At 38.0% G+C, this 8187-nt stretch overlaps 1 protein-coding gene across 1 annotated transcript in view; it reads left to right on the top strand.

Annotated features, from left to right (window-relative positions):
- Nucleotides 1-722: 722 nt before the first annotated feature.
- Nucleotides 723-8187, top strand: part of LOC124118877 — a 49017-nt gene continuing 41552 nt past the window's right edge. The window contains exon 1 of the mRNA XM_048395370.1: nt 723-785. The gene's annotated coding sequence lies outside the window, so the exon portion shown is untranslated. The remainder of the gene's footprint in view (nt 786-8187) is intronic.

Raw genomic sequence — 8187 nt, 5'->3', positions numbered from 1 at the left:
TTTGCTAACACCAAAGAGTTCGCGTTTTATATAGTCATGGTAGAATGGAGATAAACATACTGTGTTTTCAATGTAGAGCTAGGTGACCTGTAGATTTAACCGCGCTAAATTTAACATTTGAAACCTCACGCTGCGCGTTCGGTTCCAAATTCAATTTAGCGGGGTTAAATCTACAGGTCACCTAGCTCTACATTGAAAACACAGTATGTTTATCTCCTAATTGCCAATCACCTATCAGCGCCAATGATCTTTTGGCTTCCCTTGTTGAGTTTCCACCATTTGTATCTTATTACTTTTGTTGTTCTTACATTACATATATATATATACTCTCTGACTCATATCATTCATTCACCTGATGAAGGAGTAAGCATATACGCCGCATATACTCCTCATAACAAAGAAGTTTACATCCATAAATTCTCTCCCTCCTCTTCCTCAGTAAATGGATATAGTTTGCACTTAAAAAACGCCTTTACATTAATAAACAGGAAAAAATAATTCCCTTTAAACAACAGCAAACACTCGGTGTAATTAAAAATCACTAGGTCAACTCTTTATTCTTAACAAATAAAGAAGCATATACCTCGCACGGGGGAAAAGTGTTGAAAAAGTCGCAACTTGAAAGACCAACGAACACGAACGACTAATAAAAACAGCTGATTGGTCGATTCAGTGGGGCGCGACCTCACGGTGACCTCTAGGACAACACCATTTCCGAATATGGGACGGACAGACTCCAGAGAACGCAACTGAGCTGCGAGTGAAGCCCTCGACTCAAACATAGGGTAAATTGTTTCAGATTCATTAATTTTACCAACTTTATGTCGCGCTAATGACACTAGGGCGTGAAAGCACCCCAAAACATTTGTGATAATCAAATGAATCTCGAAATATTCCGGGAATCTGTGTTTTGAAATGGCCAAGGAAAGACAACTGTGATATGTCTGTTTGTGGAGGATTAGCTGCGACTGTTTATCAACTGTCTAAGCAGTGTTCCGACAAACTTGTGGGTTTATTGTTCTGACACTTGCGTGTCAGGATGTTTGACTGCGGAGTGGTCATTGACATGCACTAAGTTGGCAGCCAGCCTGTTTGATGACAGCTTCGCATCAATGGGGTCTTAAATATAGGTCATTCTCGCCATGTTATTCTGGGAAAACCCCCATTCTTTCTTCAATTGACGTGGGATGAATTTGGAAGATAGGTATGCGTCCTTGGTGTGCCCGATTTGTGTGTGTTGTGAGGGTAGACGCTAAAGTACTGCGTTGAAGCAATAGTATTGATGAAAAGTATGATTTTAAAAAATGATAACCGAGATATTGTTACAGATGTTTTGCATTAGTTTCGTAAGTTCCGAAGATTTGTGATTGTGATAGTGACACTGACAGGCCAACTCGTTCGTTGGTCGACCGTCAGCGTTTAAAACAAAAACAGCTGGCTGTCTCTCATTTTTTAACAGTGCGTGCACCATCAAAACAAATAGTTTTGTGTAATACTAAATAAATATTATGTTACATTTGTTTAGCCTGTGAAGTTTTAATGTTCTTCTAAGATAATAAACATACATACTGATGTTATAGAGACAGAAGTACAGCAGCTAGGCTATCAACTATCGGGCTGTGGTAATTTTGTACCCCTAGACCATTTCTAACTCTTTTTCATATTTCTAAATCCCCCTGAGAGGGTATGTAAGACCATGTCTTTCAAAGTATGTTTATTTCTGCTACGTTTTTAGTCGTAGTATACATGTTCGTTTAACTTGGGCAAAGTTTGTCATAATCGCCAACAGCTGAGGGGGTGATGTAAATCCGGCTGGGGTCCATGCATGTAGTATAAGTACTGTAAGTCCCCATAGACCCTAGCATGGTGATCCAACTTCAGATGCTGGCGATCCATAGCCCTTTTTTACGTTGTAATGTTTCATGACTATTTAGGTATATCTTTTTATGGATATTAAATCTGTGATATTCTGTGATATTCTGGTACTTTTACTGTCCATTGTCAGGTTTTTATTTGGTTTAAATATACATAACAGCGTTAGAAATTGGCACTAGTCCTATAGTCCTTACCAAACTGACCAATAGTAAAGGTATCCTAAGGACGAGTTGAAATTGGTCCATTTTAAGGGTTTTGCTATGTGATATCATTATAAGGACTAGTGGACAAAAACTGTTAGTTTCTAACCCTGCATAATATATAACTTCTCGTCACGATATGGCTGAAATATTGCTGATGTGACGTAAAGCATAAACTCACTCATATTTCTAAATGTTCATTTATAATATAATATTATTGTATTCTCATGATAATGGGTTATTTTATAACTATCGGGGCCCAATAGGTGTCTGGAACATAGGTTTTTTGCTAAATGAAAAATCTTTAAAAAATAACATCCATTTTAGATATGTTTGTTCAGGGTAATTCAATTCATCAACGTAATAATTCAGTTCATGAAAAATGAAAATACTTTTGAAGATAATTATGTTATTAATTCTCCTATGTCCCACACAGGAATAACATTTGTTGGATCATGTGTAATTTACTCGGGTATATGCAGTGTTTGAAATACCTGCCTGCCCGACCGTCCGAGACGGGTTGATTTCAACTCGCGCTGCCAGATTTTCAAATCCCCCTGCCCGACGGTCGGGTTATATTTCATATGTGACAATATTCTAAATATTTCCCGATGATAATCATTAATTCACATGTAAAGATGAATGATAAAATTTAACCAAAAGAAACCCCGTTAGCTTATCCTGAGAAACATATGATTATAGTGGGCAGGCAGGTTTTGGTCAGGGCTGGCAAGTATTTCAGCTAACCAGTCCTTTGGTCTGGCTGAAATTTTTGGGAGTTTCATACCCTGGTATATGCCTACAATGTATGAAGCCTGTTTCTGGTGTCCCCGCCATTACCTTCCAAGCTAACAATTTCATGTTGTGACAACGTTGTGGTAATGTTGGAGATATTACGTCCATATAACGTTATTCTGTGGACTCCCATTCATGTTGTCACAACGTCATGGCCTAACGTTGTGTTACGTTATATTCACGTCGTCACAACATTGTGATGACGTTGTATTTTACGTTGTGGGAACGTTGTATTTTTACGTTGAGGGATCGTTGTATTTGACGTTGTGGTAATGTTGTATTTTACGATGTGGCAATGTTATAATAATGCGTCCCTACAACGTTGTTCTGTGTACTACCATGGACGTTGTCACAACAACGTGAAATAACTTTGTGTTACAAGGATGAAACACGTTGAGACAAGTTACCTCATGACCATTCCCCACTATAATGTTGTAAAAACAACCAAAAAACATGTTCCTGAAATGTTTTAGAATATGCTTTAGTCACGTGAATATGTCTGATTTGAGATTCCCTTTACCAATGTTTTGAAACAAGGGTGCGAATAGCCCGGTTAACAGTGAGTTAGGTCGTGTTTTGCTGAAAATGCTCAAAATGTAAAAACACCACTGAGCTGTTAACTCGATACATATGACTATAACAAAGTCAGACACCATTACCCTTTAGGCAAGTACTGCAGGAAACAAAATAAGAATGGCAGACATGGTATGGGGTTGACCATTTGATACTCTGGGGAGGGTCGGGGCCTGGAATCTTATCGAAAAAATACATTGTCACCGAAAATTCTTGACAAAAATAATTATAGTTCAGTCTGAAAAAAAATAAAAATTTGCCTGCCACAAGAATGACATAGATCTAGTAGCAAGGTGCTTATCTTCAGGCTCATAGAGTTAAATATAAACATATATCAGGTTTTGTAGCTGTGACCGAAAAAATATGTAATCTCCAAAGAAAAGTTCCAGGTCCCCACCTCCTTGAATATTAATTGGTCGGTCTCTAATCAAGTCCATATAGTATACTTCAACTTTCAGTCATGCGACGTCACCATTCAACAAAGAACCCCAAGACACATTTGTGTTCACATTTTAATATTTTTAGATAATTGAAAATTTATACACTTTTCAACATGTTCAAAATTATTGATAGCCAGAATCTTCTTTCTTTGGTGTTCACATCCACTTCCCTGAAATACAAACAACTTAATAAATCTCGAGCCGGTATATGAAACATATTATATGACAAGAAACATTCAATTGGAGATTAAGCTTTATCAATATTCCAACATATAATGCAAGTGTTTGATAGAAACAAATCTTAACATTCATTCAGAGACATCAAGAATGAGGTTGAATACAAAACGTGGTACGAACATAGATTTAAAAAAAATACATTCTTAGCATTCATTTTAAAGCCAAAAAAACACTAACATATATATAGACTGTGGAATGTAACTGTAAACAACTGTACTTATGTTAACGTAATTCACAGCCCAGGGTTTATTTGGTGTATTCCTCAATGATTCAACATTCTTGATTTTTATCTCCTGGAATGGTCGTGTCCCATTTTCCCACTTGCTGCTGCGAAAACATATAAAAAGTCAAACCTAAAACTATATTTAATAATCATACATTTATAGTCTATCCCAAAATATAATATATATTGTATAATTGTCTAAAATTTAGGAAAAACTGTACCATCATAAAAAAACACCTTACCGGTATGTAATTTTGTTTCCATATACCCCGCTCTGTAAAGAAGGTTTATTAGCCAGACAAACCAGTGATTGATAGCATGAGCCATGTCTCACAACATATGTCAGAGTACAATGCCACACAATAATGTTAGTGCAAACATGGTTTATTGGGGACTATTCTAAACCGGAATCCAAACGGGAACAGATATATTAAACAGGCATTGTAGCTAATAACAACTCACATCTTCATCACAGGGCTGTTTATACAGCTACAGTGCAATTTCGTAGTAGGCTCAGTTATTTACTCGTTCAGTTTTCGTTTACCATTTTATTCTCTCTCATTGTCAGAACGTTTCAGCTAACCAAGTATCATTTGAAATTTGTTTCTACGTTTATTGAACATAATACAATTCAATATCGTTAAATATAATTCTGTAGTATGGTAGCCTACATGGCAACATATGGAGATAGAAAACCGAACAAATATGGTTGCTATCGATTTCATTGTATTTGTCATTGGTGCACATTGGCTTACACCTATCTCACCTTAATCTGTTAATAATCAGCAACTGATGACCAACTCACTGACAATATATTGTTATATTAACTTTTGACTATCGACTAGCTTATCACCACCAGCAAAGATCATACCGCAAAGACCCTGTTATAGCGTGCGACGAGAGACTCGTTTTACCGGTACTTTTGCTTGTTTTCATTAGAAGGGAGTCGGACATATAATGAACAACAAAAGTTCCTGTGACATTGAATAAGATTTATGCAAAGTTATGTTTTTTACCAAATCTGAAACAATTTCGATTTGCAACAGATAAAAAACTCCTTTAAGTGTTCAAATGGTTTAATTTGCCATACTGACTTCAGAAAATGCGTGATTTCATAAAAAACATCAACATTCCAAAATGTCAATTTACAAATCAGTAGTGTGTGTGTCCACCTCTTGTTGCGATGCAAGCAACGCATCTTCGTCTCATGGAATGGACCAGGCGTTGCACAAAGTCCTGTGGGGTATCTGTCCATATCTGCTGGAGCATGTTTCAAAGTTCCTGGAGTGTCTGTTGAACACGTGGTTGACGTCGAAGGCGCCGATCAATCTCATCCCACATGTGCTCGATTGGTGAGAATTCAGGGGAGTGAGCCGGTCAGGGGATGACATTCACGTTGTTTTGTTGAAGAGAATCCTGAACAAGTCGAGCAATATGAGGCTGGGCATTGTCATGTTAAAAGGTAATGCCTGGGCCATGACGACGCAAAAACGGTTGAACAACAGGGCCGATGCTCTCGTCACGGTAGCTATGTCCATTGAGATTTCCCTCTGTCTTGCTGTAATCCCACCCCATACCATAACACTGCTGCCCCCGAACCCATCTTCTTCCATGACACGATGATTGATGTAACGTTCACCTCGACGTCTGTACACTCGAATCCGTCCATCGCTCTGGCTGAGGCGAAAACGAGACTCGTCAGTGAATAGAACTTGTCCCCACTGCATTACCGTCCAGCATAGACGCTGTCTGCACCACTGTAGACGTACTTGACAGAGGTTTCCTGTCAAAATGGGACGTCTGGCGGGTCTTCTGGCGACAATCCCTGCACATCTGAGGCGATGACGTACGGTTTGTGAAGATATTCGTCGAAGGCCAGGGATGATTCTTGCAAACACTGTTGTTGGCTGGAATCTATTTCATATGTGTGTTGTTCGAATCCAGTTGTCTTGTCGATTATTGGTTACGCGTGGCCTGTAACGTGTAACTCCAAGGATGGTCTCTGACTGCAATCGTTTGTTGCCAACGTTGCCATAAACACCAAATGGTGTTTCTGTTGACGTTAAATTGTCTTGCAACATCACGTTGACTCGGTCCTGCTTCAAGCATACCAATGGCTCGCAGACGCTCATTTTCGGACAGGCGTGGCAGTTCGTAATGTTGATAATTTACGGAATGTTTTTGTTTTTCTGAGTGGTTGTTGTCAGTACGATGCTAAACAATGCATATGAAATCCTGTTAACGCACATGTTTTTATAACCATTCTTGGGTAGTGAAATGCATGGGGCTTGCATAAAAGTCAACTTTTGCATTGAATGTATGCTTTTCTGTTGCAGTTGCGTTTTTGTGACTTGATTCCATACATGTACTGCCATATTGTAAACCAAACTTTACTTGTTTGAAAAATACACTAAAATATTGGTGTCACAGGAACTTTTGTTGTTGAGTATAGTTAATGATGAATTCATTCTTTTGTGGAAATATTAAAAATACACATGATACACAATACACAATAAACTTTAGACAACACTAACAACCAGATGATCCACATTTAGGCTAGTTCAGTCAGAGCTAATGAGGCCTATTCAGAAACAACAAGTATGTCCCTGTCGCTTCCCAAAATACAATTTAGTAACATTGAGCAGCCTAGAGTTATTCAACCTTTCACATGGACTGAAATGAGCCACATTGTTTCACAATAATCAAAGTCAGTAGATTAGTACATGTACAGTAAACTTGAAATAGTAATGATTTCAGAAATGACGATAACGAAGAAATGGCGATAACTGTCAGTGGTCAGTAGGCGATGCATACGTTAGGCCTATATATAGACCTATACACTTACGATCGAAACCCGAACGTAATATGACGGCCTCAAAACGCTGCCAGATGAATTCTGGTCAGACATATACTGCTTGCCCTTGATAATTAACTTTGTATCTACAGGATAATAATATGGAAAAAAGAGCCCTGGGCCTCCTTCATCTCTCTCTATATATATATATCATGTTCTGTGTATCAAATATTGATATCAACACTGATGCTCATTGAATGTGACCAGCAAACTGCATTCTAAACCCTACCACTTCTGAATAATACGATACATTTAAATTGACTATCTGCATGTACAGAACCATAACAGCTTGCGGAGACTGCTTTTGAAGTATTAATTTACCTCATCCGAATTCTAGTGGTGTAACGATATGGCGATACAGTATTGTATCCCGATGCACAGCCCATGAAATGATGCATCGATTTGGAAAGCATGTATCGCCATACATACGATATTTTCATAACACAGTTTTACTTACCGTATTTTCTTGAGTATAGTGCGCAATTTTTTCCAAAAAACACAGCTGTGTAGAAGGGGGTGCGCATTATACACAAATTAATGAGTTTTTATGTTTTTTCCCCCATGGAAAGACATTACCATGAGCACGTAACACCGGAAATACCATGTCAACAAATCCATACTGAAGTTCACAAATTATTCATGTATTTATACTGTCTGGCTATAAAAAGTGTTCTTTGTATATCTGGTCTTTTGTTTGTAACTTATTTCATTAATTTTATTCAAAATTCCTTTTAATATTGTTTTAATTAATTTCGGCGAAATCGTGTGTGAAGCGATCGGAAAATCGCACAATTCACCGTTATTAACAGCAACCACGGTCAGATTACCGCCATTGATGCCTTGAAACGAACTTTTGTTGACAGAGAAAGGAAACATATATCCTAAATGCCATACTTTGATTCGTTAAAAGTCATATTTGTTTTTGTTGGACGATTCTATGTCAACACGTAATTCTCGCGATCAAGCGATCACGTGCACGGGAGCCTTGAC

This window comes from Haliotis rufescens, unplaced genomic scaffold, assembly GCF_023055435.1.
Source record: "Haliotis rufescens isolate VD_foot unplaced genomic scaffold, xgHalRufe1.0.p SCAF_14, whole genome shotgun sequence".
NCBI lineage: Eukaryota > Metazoa > Mollusca > Gastropoda > Lepetellida > Haliotidae > Haliotis > Haliotis rufescens.
The sequence above is the reverse complement of the archived record's forward strand: the minus strand, read 5'-3'. Positions and strand labels throughout refer to the sequence as shown.